The 17273-nt window shown below is 39.7% G+C and overlaps 1 protein-coding gene across 5 annotated transcripts in view; it reads right to left on the reverse strand.

The window, feature by feature from the left end:
• The window catches only part of LOC142975158 (prominin-like protein), a 61741-nt gene that overhangs the window by 43838 nt on the left and 630 nt on the right, over positions 1-17273 (reverse strand). The gene's annotated exons all lie outside the window — the stretch shown is intronic.

Consider the following 17273-nt stretch of genomic DNA (forward strand, 5'->3'; position numbering starts at 1 on the left):
AGGATCTGATAGCAGAGACTTAACATGAGATTGTGATACTGAATGATGGATGAGCTGGTTTTAGTGTGTGCAAGTATTGAGCGAGGCAACAGGTCCCCTGTGTCCCCTCGAGTGGATCACACGTAATGGCACATAATCGCGGACGCGGCAGGAGAGCGCGCCTGCCCGCCGTGCTGTAATGCGTGCAATTGATTCAACCTTCGTGCTCCCCACGCCGATAGATCACATCTATAACATCATGTTTATGCCTACATCACTACATTCGTGCTTTGATTTCAGATATAAATAATTTAAAAGCTAAACGCACCTTGAACGAGGGAACCTTACATGATATGAATGAATAAATAAGCCTATTTCAGCTGTGATTATTATGAAAAATGCTATTTTGAAGTCCTGTTTGTTTACAATGTCGTTTCTGACCCAAATTGCTCCAAATAGTTATTATCTGTGTGAAGGCGCAAGGCCGTGATTGTGCGACCCCCGGGCGCGGACGACGCGGTCACAGAACGACGCCGACACCGCGGCTACCTGCTCTCAAGTGCTCATGAAGTGGAAAGTTCCTGCCATTGTCCATGTAATTAGGTATAATAAACGGAAACAGATAACAACAGCGGGGAATTCACAAATACAAAACAATATTTGGTTACGCTATCAACATATTCTCCCGCACATTGTTGTTATCTACTACAGAAACCTAACGGAATAAACATGGTAATATTTTATCAATCAGGAAACAATTTCGCGGCAAATTGTATCGACGGTAGCGGCGCCATCAAACGGAAGTAGTAAGTCGTTACGTCGTCGTCGGGCCCGGAACAGCGCATAAACGCATTGCACCGTTTGTGAAAGAGGTCGAGTGTCGGGCGACGCACCCGCGGCCCGCACTGCAGGTGCGACCCAGATATGAGCCCGCCACCCTGCACCGGCCGCGCCGCGCCGTGCCGCTCCGCATCGTATCGCGCCGCGTCGCTGCCACAGCGCCACTCGAACAAGGCGGCTTTTGGCAGCGCGCTGTAGCGGTTTTGTAATAAACAAAAGACTATCTTGACCCACTGCCACCGTTATTATCTCACAAATGAACAATTTTAATAAGTCTGTGGGAAGTCTCACACGCTTTATCACTATGAAACATTACGGACATATTTTATTATTGAATGGATGATAATTATTTTAATTTTCAACAGTTATTAACCAGCCAGGAAGTCGTGATTATACTTAGCGCTTGTTGCACATAAAAAAATATTTAAAAGACCTACACTATTTTGTGCATGGATAACTTTGTGCTAAGAAGACCAGTTACATTGTAAGCTAGTTTGTTTATGTAATTAAATTAACAGCAAGCATGTTATTAAAGATAATGTAATGATAGAACTAATAATAAATAGGTTAATCATGTAACTCGGCGTGTGGCAATCTTGTCTGTAATAAGCTCAGCCAACAGCTGTTTAATGAGTAATATCGCGGTGTGACGTTGCGACTCGCGCTCGCTACCCGTGTACTCTCAACTCTGTGTACACTGTACACGATCTCTACATTACAGTTCGTCGTACTCACTGAAACATCACCAACTGAAACATTGAGCAACTACCTAAATACATCGTTTACATTTCAGAGACACTACAATATGATGTATTCTCGCAATCAATGCTTGTGTCAAAAACAATATGCAGTTATCATTCAGTTCCAAACACAATTTTCTTCAAACAACCTGTAATTTCATAGGTTGACGTCACGAGGAAAACCACTTTCCACTATGAGTCGCCTGAAAAAGTACTAGGCGAGCATGAACCGATAGCAGCTATTGTTATCAGTGAGGGTGTCGGCGGGGCGGGGCCGGCGCGCGGGCGGGGCGCGGCCTTCGTGACGTCGGCGTCGCATCTGTGCTAACGCCAGTTACACTAAACGGTGATATCTTATCAATGTCGTCGGTCGAGCGTAGAGATCATTGTCACGTAACAACCTCCTCATCGTTATGACAACCTGGTAGAATGCGCGAATTTTTATCTAAATTCACCGAATTTTACACAAAAATACGCGATAAATAAAAAATATTCGCAAAATACACGCTTGCAGTAAATTAACAGTATAAATTAATAAACTTGCTGAAGTAATTAAATGTTTACATGGAAGCATTTTTACCTAATGTGATTGTTAAATTTTAATTTTGTTTTTATAAATAAAAATCCGACTGAATTTTGTGTCAATTAGGGGGACGGACGGCAAACATTGTATTCACCCGCGCAGTGTTGCGGTAGTGGGTAGACGGCTTAAACATCCGCGGTGGAAGTTGTGAGAGACGTTGTGTGCGGTGCCGGTGTGTTCCGGGACAGCGTGCACAATGGCCGACACCGGGCCCCGGCCGATTGTGCCGCCTCAATGTGAAGGTGAACGTGCAACAAACGCCACGCCATTGTGCCCCGGGGATGGGGAAATAACACGTCTTCATGAGCCAAGGATAACTGAATAACAAAGTGAGAGGTAACGCGGCTGTCTTGTCTAGTATATCTAATGCTGGAACTAGACATCGCCTTCAAAATCTATGTCAATCCTCAGAACCTAGCGCACTCCAAATTAACCCTTTGCTAATGTCAAGGGCAATATTGGCAGTACGTGAAATCCTCAAAACTAGAATGATGATAAAAGTCAGTACCAAAATAAAATTGCAATAACCTCGTAGGTTGTCAATGCGTAATTGTTGTTGACATTTACGCTCCTACACCAGGTGTTATATTAAAGCTATGTATTATTCAACAGCATACTCGCATCACCTGGACATGTCATCTGCTGTACATTCTCCATTGTCATATCGCACCGTTACTTGCTAGTCAGCTGGTTCACGAGAGAACACATGGACTTCTCCATGTGGTACACTTGATTCCTTCTACATTTGTATTGTGTAAACATCGGTTGATTCATTATGTTTCCTTATTCACGTCTTGTTATGGCATTGTTTTCAAAGTGTCAACATTTCATTCAACAGTCAACAGTCAGGTAGAAAGGTAGAATGTCCCAGATATAAGCTTGTTACGATTTTAGACTCGGCCTCGATTTGTATCGATCTAGAATTCGAGACCGTTTAGCGCTCCCAAATAAGTATTAATAGCATTCTACAAATAGGCAAAGCATTCAATCATTTGATATTATTCTATTAAGCGCAGTGTGCTCCTAATTGTATCAAACGTTCAAAATCACCGGAAGGGGTTTGACGTGGTTTAATGACTGCTGTCTTAATTAACATTGAATTATGACGCCCATTAAGATTAACGCGAAGTGGCCACCCATCTGTAGACAAGACGCCTCGACTGTCGCTTAACTAATTGATAGCGGAGTAATAGAATAAAAAAGTGTAGGCCTGGAAAGAAAGGCTTTGATCTTCTTTATCTCAAATATGATGGTTTTCCCAGTAGTATGTTTACAAGTAGTCAGTGAACGGAAGTGATAAGAGGCGGCTAATGATAGGCTAATGACCCTGCGCCGCTCGTCCGTGACTCACTGTCGCTAAGTAAACAGTTACATCATTATAATTATTTACATACGTTACGTGCGAGGAGTAGTAAACAAAACGTAGTAATCGCCGTGATTGTAATGTGACTATTAAACGGTCAAGCTGTGAGGTGAGCCGGTGTTACACGGAAATGAGTAATTGGATTAAAATATCATGTTACAGGATTATTTTCCCTCGAGTTATTTTCTGTAGCAGCTGTAGTGTTGAGAGTCACTTACATGTAAATCAAAACTATAGTTCATTCTACATGCATGCTCTAAATTTACTTGCAGAAAATTTGATAGTTGATACATTGTATATTATTATCGAGGCTGCAGACCGTTCATAACTTCTTATGATATAGTAAACAAATGTTCGAAATCGCCGGTGAAATATACGAGTCTGTTAGACGTTATCTTGTTAAGTATGCAGTTATCACTTGGGCGGTGTGTGTTAATATGTGTCTATGGTGTGCATGCGTCTGCGCACTCAATTAGCGGCGCCCGCCCCCTGGTGGCGCGGGCCCGCAGCTCCCGCACCAGGTGGACACACGAACAGCCGGCCACATCCGCCCCTGTTCCACCAGATAATAATAACATCGATACAGTTGCCGGTTCATCAACACCGTTCAATTGTTTATGTACAGACACCAGTTAACTATGAACTAATTTGTGCTAATGATACTGTTAAACAAATGAATTATGACTGTTACGAGATACTATAGGAGGGCACAGTTCGTAAGATGATAGACAGATGGAGAACAACAGTAGACAAAATCTGATTTTTTAAGGACTTTTCACTTTTTCAAATCAAAGGTTTCAATTTAGTAGATCTTGCCAACTTGAAAGATTGCGACGTCGAATAAAATATGGGGGTTGATGGAATTCCTATGTGCATGTATTATTATATGATTATTATCTGTTGCAGTACATGTAGCAGGCAAGGTGTCATATTACTGCGGACATCCTTGACGGCACTTCGAGCTGATTGCGGTACTTACTTCATTAGCCGCCGCGGCTCGACGGATGTCTAGTAATTCGCGTTCAATCACGTCTTAATACCGCCACGACGACCTTATAGTAATGGGTATAGGGACTATATTCGAATGAGAGCGACGCTGAAGGTATATTCGCGAACAATGCAGTTAGGAACACTACGTTTATCTTATTTGTTTTGGGGTCAACCAGTTCAGCCACCTCCTTGTACTACTGTCCAACAATTCAACTTGCATATGGTACATACTACCCGATTTGTCGTAAATGTAATGAACGTATATGTTCCCCGTTTAAATATACTAAAAATAATATTCTAATTATTGTAATATTGTACTTGCCTTCGAATATTATAATAAAGAGGAAAACCGAGGATGGTGATAATATCATGCATTCAATTTTATAATATTTGACAAAATTGAGGTAAATCAGTCCATAGAAACTGCTTTAAACCTATTGTCAAGAGGAAAAAACTAAAATTCTATCTATTGTATTCCTATTACAACATAATTTAATATTAAATAGACCGTTCGCGTGAATTAAATAATCAATTAATAATAAAATACTTGACGCCAATGGGATTTTGAAAGAGCGTTAAACCTACACTCATTTTAATGACTACATTCCTATTACCTAATTAAACATGGGACTGCTTCAATGACATGGGTCCCACTCATATATGTGGCTTTGTTTCTACTTATTAATTGCACGACGATATAAGGTTTTTGGACATAAACATGTAGTTCATTTCTGAAGCTTCATATTCACATTGGACGAGGACGCACTGATACGATCAAGGTTATCGCAAATATAACCCTGAACGAGAAAAACAAAGGTTTATTGTAAGTGCCGTTGTCAAATGTTCACAAAAACATACCAACACTCACGTCTAGTCGGTTACCTAGACGACTTTACCATAAAAACATGCGACTAAGAGAGCTATTAAATTATATTATTCTCTATAAAATTCACCAAATAAAATCCCAGACAAACAAGTATAGATGAATGATAATCTTTACTGCTAATCAATAGTCTGTCGTCGAAAGTATTAGTTTGTGCCAAACAAAGTCACCATTCTCGATTACAGAAAACTATTCTTTTATTTGATCAAAATGATGCGTAAAATTGAGTCAGAACTACTGTTAATTATATCAACAGATACTCTATAGAAGGTGAAGTAAATATAATATTATTAAATGTGTACTTTATCAACTCGGTCATTTTCATATAAATGGAAATGGCTGTAACCGCCTCATTCTTGATCAATCTTATAAAACTTGGGTAAACAAGAATATTATTCACCTCTCAGTAGAAATTTGGTAGTATTTAGTGATAAACAAAGCGATCAAGTGAAATGTAACTTTGTAAGTATGTGGGTGCGTGACCTTGGCACGATGGCACACACATACAGACACACAATGAGAGGCGCAGATCAAACACTCGCCGCCACCCGCTGCGGTTAGAAAGTGCACGAGAGAGCACACAGTACACAACGTACACTACGTACGTAGTCGTACACCTAGACTAGAGCTATCTGATGACACGGTACTCCACTTCAATGAAACTGGGCTTACATTTCTATGCCTTAAGCACATCTGCATTTATGTGAGCTTTCTTATGTCCTTCGTGGCTTTTAAAGGCTAAGGAGAAAAAGCGAGGCATTTTGTGAATGTTTGTTTGTTTGACGGTTCGGCCAAGTTATTTAATGTGGACATAATTTAAGCTGTGATGGGAGATCTGTAGCTGCTGGTTAACCAATCTGCATAGCAGAACTTACCACGACGCGGCGACGGCCAATTATTATTATGAACTTAAAATTTGGTAACGTTTACTTCAATAATTACTGACTGTGACCACAAATGACTTTGCCCTGAATTTAAACCAAGTCACCTGCTCGGACAAGCACAAAACTATCTCAACTGCGGCTGCAGATAGGTTGACCTAAATAGTGATTCCTCCCAGACGGGTCAGCGAACATAAACAGAGCCAAGTGTCAAAGGTAACAGTAGATTTAGGATAACCTTTCCCTGGGTTGGCATTTACAACGTGCGTGGGAGTGATGCCCGCCTCATCTGTGTTTCATTTCATCTTTGTAAGAAGCCTTTATTCACCACCCACAGAAATAAATGAACCGAGGAGAGAAACTTCCATTTAGTTCAGAGCGCGTCATGCAAGATAATCAATGATCTCGATACTTTATATGGATGGAGCAAGTGGGTCGCGGTCGGCGTGACCAATCGCTGCGTCAGCAATTAGTCGAAACACGGATAAGTGAACACGCATCACGATATCGATGTTTTGATGCGCGTGTGTGCACAGATTTGACCATCAAATTAATCAATGTAGTTCTGCGACCTGAAATCCAATAACATGTGACTCGTCGGCAGAATGATAGAAAACAGTACAAACTAGAAACTTGTGTCAACTACATTGAACAGTAGTTCGTAACACAAGTTCATATAACTGGACCGGGACCGGAATGGTTGCGCAGTTCAAGAACCGGACGACTTAATAAGCTTTAACCGTTGATGAAACAAGAATTCAGCTCTAATAGGTAAACGATTTATTAATGTAGCTGTAATTATTCTAGGAACAGGCAATAATGTAAGCTGGTTTAAGCCGCAAGAAAGGATGTTACTCATGATTGGTTTATGGCGTACGAATGTTATCATTTCTAATGCAGTCACAAGGAAAAAACAAACAAAAATAACCAGGAATCTTTCATTTTAATGTATTTGTCTTGTGGGTGGTGTCACTGCGAAAGCCATATTTTCAAGAAGAGGAGTTAAAAGTGAATTTTCAGGCAAGGTAACCCATTTACATCATTTGACTATCAAGTTGTCACTACGTTTTGCAAATGTCAAGCGTCTTCTTTGGGGTTGAATACTAATGAGCGGACCACTTCTGAATACAATGAGATAGATGTAATGTTAAAGGTTAATATAAGTAGTGGCGCGTCACAGCGTGGGTGCATTTCGCAAGAGCAAAGGACAGAGTCGACACAACTGCGGTGAAAGTTGCCCCGGACCGACTCTGATGAAACCACCGCGCAGGGAACTTTCAGCACATGTACTAAATGAGCTCCAACTATTGATTTACAGATACACAAACTAGTGTAGTTTTGGCTGATATACGTGAAATGAAGGCATTATAAAGCCTCAACTGACCTTTGTCGAGCCCACGCAGTAGCTCCGTACGGTGTGATATTTGCATGAGTGACGTTAACTGTCCCACGTGGGAGGCGGCCTAATGCCAATTATCACGAGGCTCGCGTTTTCATCGCAAAAGTAACAAGATAATCTGGTGAATCAACTCATACCTTGTTGGTAAACTTTGTATCTTACACCAGACTGGCCCGAGACCAAGGTCGAAGCAGTTCAGTCGACTCGTTGTACAATGTACAGCATACGGATTAATCACATGGTAACTCTTTATAAACCTATCTGTTTATTGATTTTAAACAATATTAGTCTATACTACTCTATACTCTACAGTTACTTGAACTGCCGAAGAAGTGAAAAAACTACCAAAATGTTCCTTAACTTGTTAACTTTTGACCTGCATGATCAGTTTATTTCCAAAGTAAGTGAAAGACAATAAAGTAGGTATTCACGCTAATTTTATATTTAACGTCAAGTCAGCAAGTTCTCGCTTGAAACTGGCATCTTTAAAGTTGCAAAACGGCACGCCCACCTTCCACCCCCCGAGTCGTTTAACAAATGAGCCAATGAATTGAGCAGAAGGTTCTCCCTACAACGTCGACTACGGCACAGATGCTCAGCCGGGGCCCGGAAGCGCTCTTATCTCTGTTACGACTGTGTCTGTTTCAAATTTAATTCTTTTATTTGATCAGGGACGGAAGATTACAATCGAAATTACAATTTGTTAGTTCTGGGTTCATTATGCAGTTAGTCGTTTTAAATTGGTTCGTGTATTACACAATGGCGTTGATGGAGTCGGTGGACGATCAATGGGTGTCGAGTGAATGCAATCAGCAGCACAATGCAGCGGTACATATTGACAGGAGGCGACGTTGTTCAGCTGCACGCCGCGCGCCGCGGTGTACGCACCACGCACAGAGGTGCTGGCTGTTGCGAGTGTTGCGACATACCAACAGATCACAATCTCATTACTGACAGATAGCTGACGGTGCAAGTTGCGACTACAATGATGCTTGTGAAATCTAATTACGTGTAAGCGTGACTTGATTCCAAGTGCGTTCGGTTTGTGTGATGAAGGCATTGATATTGACTAATACAAGAACAGAAGACATTTTATGTATTATTAAACATATACCTACTTACATTTTATGTTAAATACATAAAATATCTCTACCTACATGGAAAGAGTCCACGTAAAATGATGGTGGTATAATGAGTACCTCAAAGACTTGAACGCTAATTAATAACAGTAAATTGATTATTTGTAGACAGTCCAGAACGTTTGTTACACAAAGGTTCATGTAAATATTTAATAACGTTTTCCTTATAGGACGCAGAGGGCTGACGGCGGCCGCTTCGTGGAATTACTTGTGTTCAATTCAAACTAGTTAGGCTGCAAGTTGATGACCCCAATACGGGGAGAAATAAGCTCGGAACACGCAGCCATTTGACCATAATTAATAGAGCAACAATAAATTGTTCCAAATATATCAAATTGCTTGCTCGCCAGAGTGCAAGAAATAGCAAAGTATCTCATTCAGAAAATTAGGATACACATAGTAAATCGGATTAAGTATTCAGCCAGTCGAGTCGTTCAATTTAGTGTTGTAGTAAACTTAGTACCGTACATTATTGGCTGGTCGGCTCGCATTATCAGTGCTGGCACGAACACCGCACTGAGCTGCCTTGTAAATAAACAAAATGTAACGTATCGCTCCCTGTCGTGGTTTTACGAATAGAGAAACGCAGACGGATCAGGGAACATCATCCCGCGAGCAGGGAGGAGGGGAGTGTTGAAAGCCGCAGGAGTCAACAGAGATTAAAACTCAAATATTACTGTGTTGGACCGATAAGTAGCTTACGACTGCGTAAAATGTAATATAGTGCCAGCTTTGCTGGAGCTATACTTCTTTTTTTCTATTTCGTACAAACGTGTCAAATCGCACGATGCTATAGTCGAGGACAAACACGGAAGATTTGGGAGCGTCAAAAATTTAGGCAATAAAAACTGAATACGGTGTTCATGTATTAAATCTGGGTACACGTGAAAAGGTTCACATCAACCAGTCAACCGTGAAATTAGACACCTTTACAAAGTGTAGTGAAAGATAACAAGCTATTTGTGTAATAACGGTGAAAGTATCTGTACATAGGACGGAGGTCGCCCACTTGTCTATGGAGCTCGGACTGTATGGACTGCAGGGAGCCAATAACATCCGCCGCGGGTTCCCTCATTTCCACGAAACGTTACGATACAGTTTTAGGTTTGGAAGTTACACCCGCGTACAATTAGTTTAGAAGCCTTTCCTATCTTTATATTTCTTTCCACAGCTTTACATAATGAAGGCTTATTGTGTTTGTGCTCATAAATTCGTATAGGTAACTAACAGGGTAGGATAGAAGTTGAATTCCAAACTTGTAAGGGGTTCTTAGTTTTTATTATTTCAGAATTGTGAAGCTTATGGATGTATCGTATCATGCAGCATAGACTCGGGTAGGTACCAGATACACGTGTTACAATATTTTATAATTTCCTGATATGACCTAATACGTACTATAAATATTATTATAATGATGTTATGTAGTAGGAATGTGTTTGAAATTTAGGTAAGTACTCGTAGCTGACAGTTAAAACAATTCTATTTCTGGTTTTAGGTTGAGGAAGGACACAAAAATAACAGGAAGAAACCCATTGTAAGTCTATTTTTTTTCTGCTGGTTGTGCCAGTTAAGAGTTAATATATTATTATATCCGATCAATCACGAAATTTCCTCATTACCACAAAAGATTCCAAAATATAATTTTAGTCGTCCTTTGTTTATTGTGTTACGTTTATTTTTGTACAGTTTAGTCCGTTTAAATAATTTATAAATCAATATAAATTTTAGATATTCTTAAATTATGATAACAACGTAATATTGGACAAATTGATTATTGCCTACCAAAGAAAAAATAATACTGTCAGGTGATTAGTCGCGCCGCAGTAAAGTGAAGCGTATAATTTTATTAGTAAGTAGAGACACGACACATAACGGTTCTAGTTAGGTGACGCGCCAGCCCCGGCACATGTGCACTGTGCATGTGTACACAAGGAGCCTGCACGACAGACCGCTTGCTGTCACCGTCGTAGTCTCCTACACGCACTCAATATTTGGACATCATTATGTTGTATGTACAGAACTCGGGACTGAGCAAACACGAGGTGCTGGCCAAAACTTAACAGACTGTGTACATTTCAAAGCACATCCCAGATCCTCGCCGTTTGCTTTTTCTGCTAAGGCAGAAATGTCCATATAAAAATTTAGTCTTAAACGCCAGACAAAGTAACTTTTGCTGTTATACAGTCAAACAAGTGCGACACAAATGGATGTAAGCTAGAGAATATTACTAGACAGAAGTCGCGTATGCAAGTGTTGTGGCGTGCATACAGAATCTGTTCGCCATCTGACCGCCGTGGTGTGGTGGTGTGGTGGTGACCGCAAGATGCGTGAGAACGTGCACAGGTGACACGTGTGCCGTGTGTTATGTAAACACATGTGTGACCGCGCTCCGGTTACCTGCCGCCTGACACCTCACAGTCACACTAGACGTACTGTCACTACTCTGCTCATATTAATATATCTGAGATAATAAACTCGAGTGTCATTTGTTATGCTCGTTATCATTTGCTCAAAGATTTTAAATGTATGCGATGGTAGAGTGAAGCACTGGCGACAACGAATAGTTCTCTAACGAAGGGTCATTGTAACAGAGCAACTATAAACACTTTTCAAATCCTTAACGTTATTGGACAGTTTAAGCTATTAAGCAAGTACCAAAAACTCGACAAAACAATATTAAAGGAAACGTTAAATGCTTTAAAGTCCATTACCATCGAATATATCCTTGGCTGTGGTGATTAGGGGGCGCCACTGAGCGATGCTCCTGCCTCATTACTCTTGGACGCCTAACGTTCATGAAAACGAACGTACAGAATGATAGATGTGCCATTATTTATGACTAATAGCTATTAGCTGACCTAATATGATTTGTGAAGACGTTGGCGCACCTTATTGTGATGAAAAGTGAGAACAGCTACGATGGAGCTGGGTCAGGCTACCATTGAGGGTGGTATGACATCATTAAATCGTGTGAAATTGAAGACCCTGTTGTCTATTTTTCATTTATACTTAACATTCGGTTTTAGAATCAAGCCTGTAGTAGGTATTGAAATAAGAAAAGACGATTAGAATTATGAGAAATATGTTATATTTTGCATAACTGCCGGTGGTGGTAGAATATGAGTAGATGGTGAGTGGCCAGGTTGTCGGAGGTAGCATGAGTCAGCATGCGCGGACGCAGTAAGCCACTGACCGGCACGCTGCTACTGAACGCTTGCACTTCACACAGATGATACAGTAAACAAACTACCTATTCATTCATTGTCTTTTGTTTTCATTGGTAAGGGGTTTACAAAAAAAAATTGGACAGCAAAACGTTCCTTCCTTTTCCTTGCGTAAGGAAATGCGAGAAAACGAAGCGGCGTTTACATCCAGTCTCGCGTGAAGCTTAAGCCTTTAAGTTGGCCTTTAATCGGGACCGACTTATTTCTGCACGAAAACGCACAGCTTAAATAATACAAAGCAGGCACGCTATTAACCGAGCACTTATTGTAACTGGTTATGCGCATCTCATGCCACTGATCAATAAATCACTAATTAATTACCACATGCTTTAAACATGTAAACTGCAATGTAGGTACGTTTCCGGGCTGCGTCAAGTACCGCGAGTTCGATTAAATCGCTCTTCATTTACGTGATGGCCATCCTGCCCGACACTGCCCGTTGTAAATGTAATGGGTTCCAATTGATAGGACGCGGCCGTTCATTACCGGACAAATGAATGAGCCCGGTTATGTAAAACTGTGCGTCGTTATTCACATGTCTCGTGGAGGTATCGGGATTTAGAGCCGTATGAAATCTGATGTACAGGTGTGGTAACACTTCTAATCAGTTTCAAAAGAGCGCTAGGTAGGCAACCGACTATGTGCGAATATGTTTAATCAATACTTTATGTACATATGGCAGCAGGCAGTTAATAATGTTATAACATAATATAGGTCGAGGGATATTGAAATATTTTTCCTGACTAGTTACTATGGTTATACAAGTAGGTATACTCTCTGTATAATAATCCGGGCACAGTACGTAATGTTTCTACTGCGCTCAAGTTGTACCGGTCGAGTGGTCGCACGTCGGTCGTCTCGCTTGACCGTTATCAATGTCACAATTAAATCACCACTTACCGCACACACAATATTCCAACAAGATTCTTACCTGGAACAATGAAATATTGAGTTAATAACATTCCAATGAAATAGCAGTCATCGTATTTAAAATTAAATATCAAAGAAGATAATCAGAACGACTAGCATAATTGTATTAGGAATGAAATTCTGCAAAATCTAAGCATTAATATACTGCGTTTTATATTAGTCATATTTAACAATATTTTAGCTAGGTATCTATATCTTTACTTCCAGCAATATTTTGTATAGCTGCATGTTTGAGAATTGCTCCGTGTGCGGTACATATTGGACAGTGACAAAGTGGAGACAGTAATAAATGGAGCGTGACTGAGTCTGCTGTGTGGTGGGTGACGGCGGGATGCGAGTGATGCGACGCACCCTGTACCGGCACTGACGACGAGACACAACTGCTATTGTTTAGCGCAGGGTTCGCGACACCCATTGTCACAGAAATAGACTTGTTTTGTTCAAGATGATCCTTATAGATATCGCAGTAAACCCAACCGAGTGTATTATTCGTTAGCGATCGCTTCACTGCTCGTTATTTAGCATTAGAGCAAACTAATAGGGTAATAATGACATCAAAACGACTTACTTTAAAGCCATTTAGACTAAAATGTAACGAAGTTAATATTAGAAAGTCAAAGATGGGTTATTAATACTGTGTCATGTGTGTATGTCAGCAGCCCTACAGTGGGCAGCGCGGCTCCGAGGCGCAAGGTCGACGTCCGCGCCACGCGACCTGCCCCCGCGCACCGCCCCGCTGCGCACGCGCACCCGACTACAACCACCACCTTTTTCTTTGTTTTGTATGATTCATAATTCATCTAAATTCTAGTTTTTATAAACGAAGGTTCATGCAAAACGACTGGTCTCACTTTACCATGTTTACCTAGTTACTTATTCTTAAGCACAAAGGAGATTCACCTGAAACAGCTTCATGTAGCTTGTAGTGAGCACCAAGGGAAGCCAGCCCCACTGATATACTCTCATTACTTATCAATTGGTGAATGCAACTGGCTATTAGTGATCTGCTACCAATGCGTCCACTGTGCGTATCAACGCATCGTTTGTGATCAGTTTAATTACGTACTTATCGGTTTGACTCATTATCTGTCCATGACCAGCATGCAGTACAGGCTTTGTTTGAAACGGTTAATTATAGTCTATAGCAGTTTTAATTAGGGTCATTGTCTTCTTCGGTTTCCGTGTACTAGGGCAATATAGGTATATGATGATTTACCATTGACTCGAGCCGCTTCGAAACGATATTCTGTGACAGTACTTTGAACTTCTTTGTGAACATATTCATAAAGTATAATGCATTTTATTGCACAGTAAACTGGCTTGTTTAGAAAAGGGGAAAGTTGATGCATAGGTAATGCCATTTCTATTGGCACTGCTTGTCACCGCAGCTTTTTATTGCAATCTAACGTCGATAAAACACGAACTGATCACTGGCTGTAACTTATAGCAACATTAAAAAAACTACAAAGCTTTGAAATACCAGCCTTCAGCAATATTTTTGTACTTTGTTTTTGAGTGGATGGAAATCGTATTTGTAAATGTCTTTTCTGAAAGTTCAGACTTGAAAATCCTTGCTTTTGTCACACATAAACAAGTCGATTTATAACTTTAGTTAACGACGCATGCATACGCTCAGACGCACGTATTTTATACCGTTTAAAAGACTCCAAGTTACGCGTAGCCAAGCCCCGTTAGGGTCAAAAGCTGTGTCGTTGTCATTCGTGTGTTGCGTGTGTATCGTGTATGTTGGTTGTGTTGTGATGATGACGCGGCTATTTCTGTACAAGTGCACATCCGCCGAGACACGCGGCGACCTCCTCGCCTCTCCCATCGATGTCGCACTTCGGTAAAAAGAGCATCCCTTTGACGAGCGAACAGCGTCGTCAACACTAGTCTCTATGATATGCACATAAGTAAGCAGTTGTGCTCACAACGTCGTGCTTAAGTACATTATTATATAAGCTTTACCCGCTTCGAATTTACGAAAATACAAATCTAGATTTATTATGTGCTAGTGAGTTGAACTATCTATCTACCTATATTGAATCGGTAATTCGTATTTACTCTCTTGCTTAGTTCTGAAGTAAGCAGGTAGAAGTGTTTATAGACTTATTCATCATTGTTATATTGACTGCCTCTGTGGCGCGGGAAGTAGTGTAGCCGACTGCTAAATACGAGGTCCCGGGTTCAATTCCCTGGTCAGGAAAAGTGCTATTGATCTTTTAGTTTACAATATTTCTCAACAGTAGCCTAGAGTTTGGTAACTGTACGATAAGTAGAAATACATTAAGCTCGCTCCTTATAACATGGTACTAACATTGATAATGGCGGAACGTCGTAGTATTACACCTCGGCTTACACCTTCGGGTATACTAGGCGTGATATTATGCATTGTATGTAATATTGATCAAGGTATTTTCCAGGTAATCCACAGCTATTAATTATCTCATTAGTGTTGTATACATTAAGCCTATTTAATTCTCATGTAGCAGCTGATGGCAGGTGATTATGTAAACCACTGTGCTAATGAGCTGGCTAATACTCGCTATTAGTATTAACTTGTTGATAATGATCACATAATACTATTAGTTAATGTCTATCAATGTACTTAATGTAAATATTGTGACGATAGTGGACACACTTTCTGTCAACTTTGTAAATAACTGACTAACAGATAGAAAACCAAAAAATGCACATCAGAGGCCTTTTTGATGCTGTATCAATCTTCTATTTGCTTATTAATCATACATCATTCAACAAGTATCTAATAGTGTATCATTACTTGACTTTCTATAATTCATACATGGATAGAAATTCCAACCAAAATAAGTGAAAATGATTACAAGATCATTATCACATAGTTACCTAAGGTTCCTCTCAGATGTTTTAACAATAGGACAGTATAGTTTAATAATATTATCTAAGATAGCAATTGATCAGTAATCTATGAAAGAACATTGAAAATGACCATAAGTGAGTTATTTTTATCATGGTTTGCTAATGAATATAATTATCTATACAGAGAAGTTTTATTCTAGCTGAAAAACAAAAATGACTGTTTCAAATACTTTGTTACCAGGTTTATGAAATAAAGGATATATCAAACTAAAATTTGAATATTTTTCTTATCGACTTAGGTAGATGTGTACTTATTTCCAATATTTAAGAACTACCTACCTAACTGTTTGTATATAGTTATTTTATGATGCGACTTAGATAGGAAGATATTTCTGTTACAAATTGTAAACAGTTGTTGTAGTACAATCACAATTGTTTCATTATCATTCTGTGAATATTATCATTTATTACCTAGAATTACATTTTTAACATATAAAACGTTATTGTTCTCAGTATTCTATGATTGTAGGATAATGTAGGTAACTAATGAGTGAACATTTTATAGATCAGTTCAAACCTACACAAATGCTACCTTGCCTCTGAAGGCTGATTCCTTAACTGATATTCTATTTTTCCAGTTTCTGAGCCCAAATCAAGAAAATAGTAATAATTTTTTATGTAGAAATTTTTCTCCAGGTAGGTAGGTATATAATGTATAACTGATGAACATCAAATGTGTATGTAACAGCAAGCAGGTGCGTTATGCAGTGAGTGAGTATTGTTGCCATGTTTATTGATAGCACGGCAACACCATTGTGCCTCAGCCATTGTATGGAAATGTACAGACTTACCATGAAAGCTTCACTCATACTCTCATTACTATGTATGGAATACAACCAAAAAAATTTACCTACCTACATAGAAGGAAAATATTATAGCTTGGTATTACCCTAACTCTCGTTATACTTATAGAATAGCCATACCTACTTGATTCAAGCCTTTCTTTTACCTAAAATTTTAAGGATTAATACATTTCATAAAAATGAGTTCAACAGAAGTGTAATAAAGTTTAATTGGCTGAGTTTCCTTTGCATTTATTGCAGGTAATAGGCATTATTTTTATAAATGATTAACTAATTGTTATTATAAGGTAATTAACCATTTGAACATCTTGCTATTGTAATGTGTTTACTTGTACTACAATTATGTACATATAGGGTTGCATTGTTCCATCCTATGCGTGTTGACATAACAATGGTATAAATATGATATTAGTTTACTGGACCTAATATGTATTGATTAGCTTATCTCCCTATGTGTGGTTAGGCAGGTTGGGTATGTCTAGGCTGTGTGTGACCACCATCCATCCAGGGATAAGCATTAACTCAGGTTACTATATAGTGTTCAGTCACACAGTCACACCAGTGAGCTGTGGTTGTTCTGGCTGTGGCTGCACCTGCTGTCGGTGCCGGATCAGTAGTAGA

This window comes from Anticarsia gemmatalis, chromosome 8 (genome assembly GCF_050436995.1).
Source record: "Anticarsia gemmatalis isolate Benzon Research Colony breed Stoneville strain chromosome 8, ilAntGemm2 primary, whole genome shotgun sequence".
Taxonomy (NCBI): Eukaryota; Metazoa; Arthropoda; class Insecta; order Lepidoptera; family Erebidae; genus Anticarsia; species Anticarsia gemmatalis.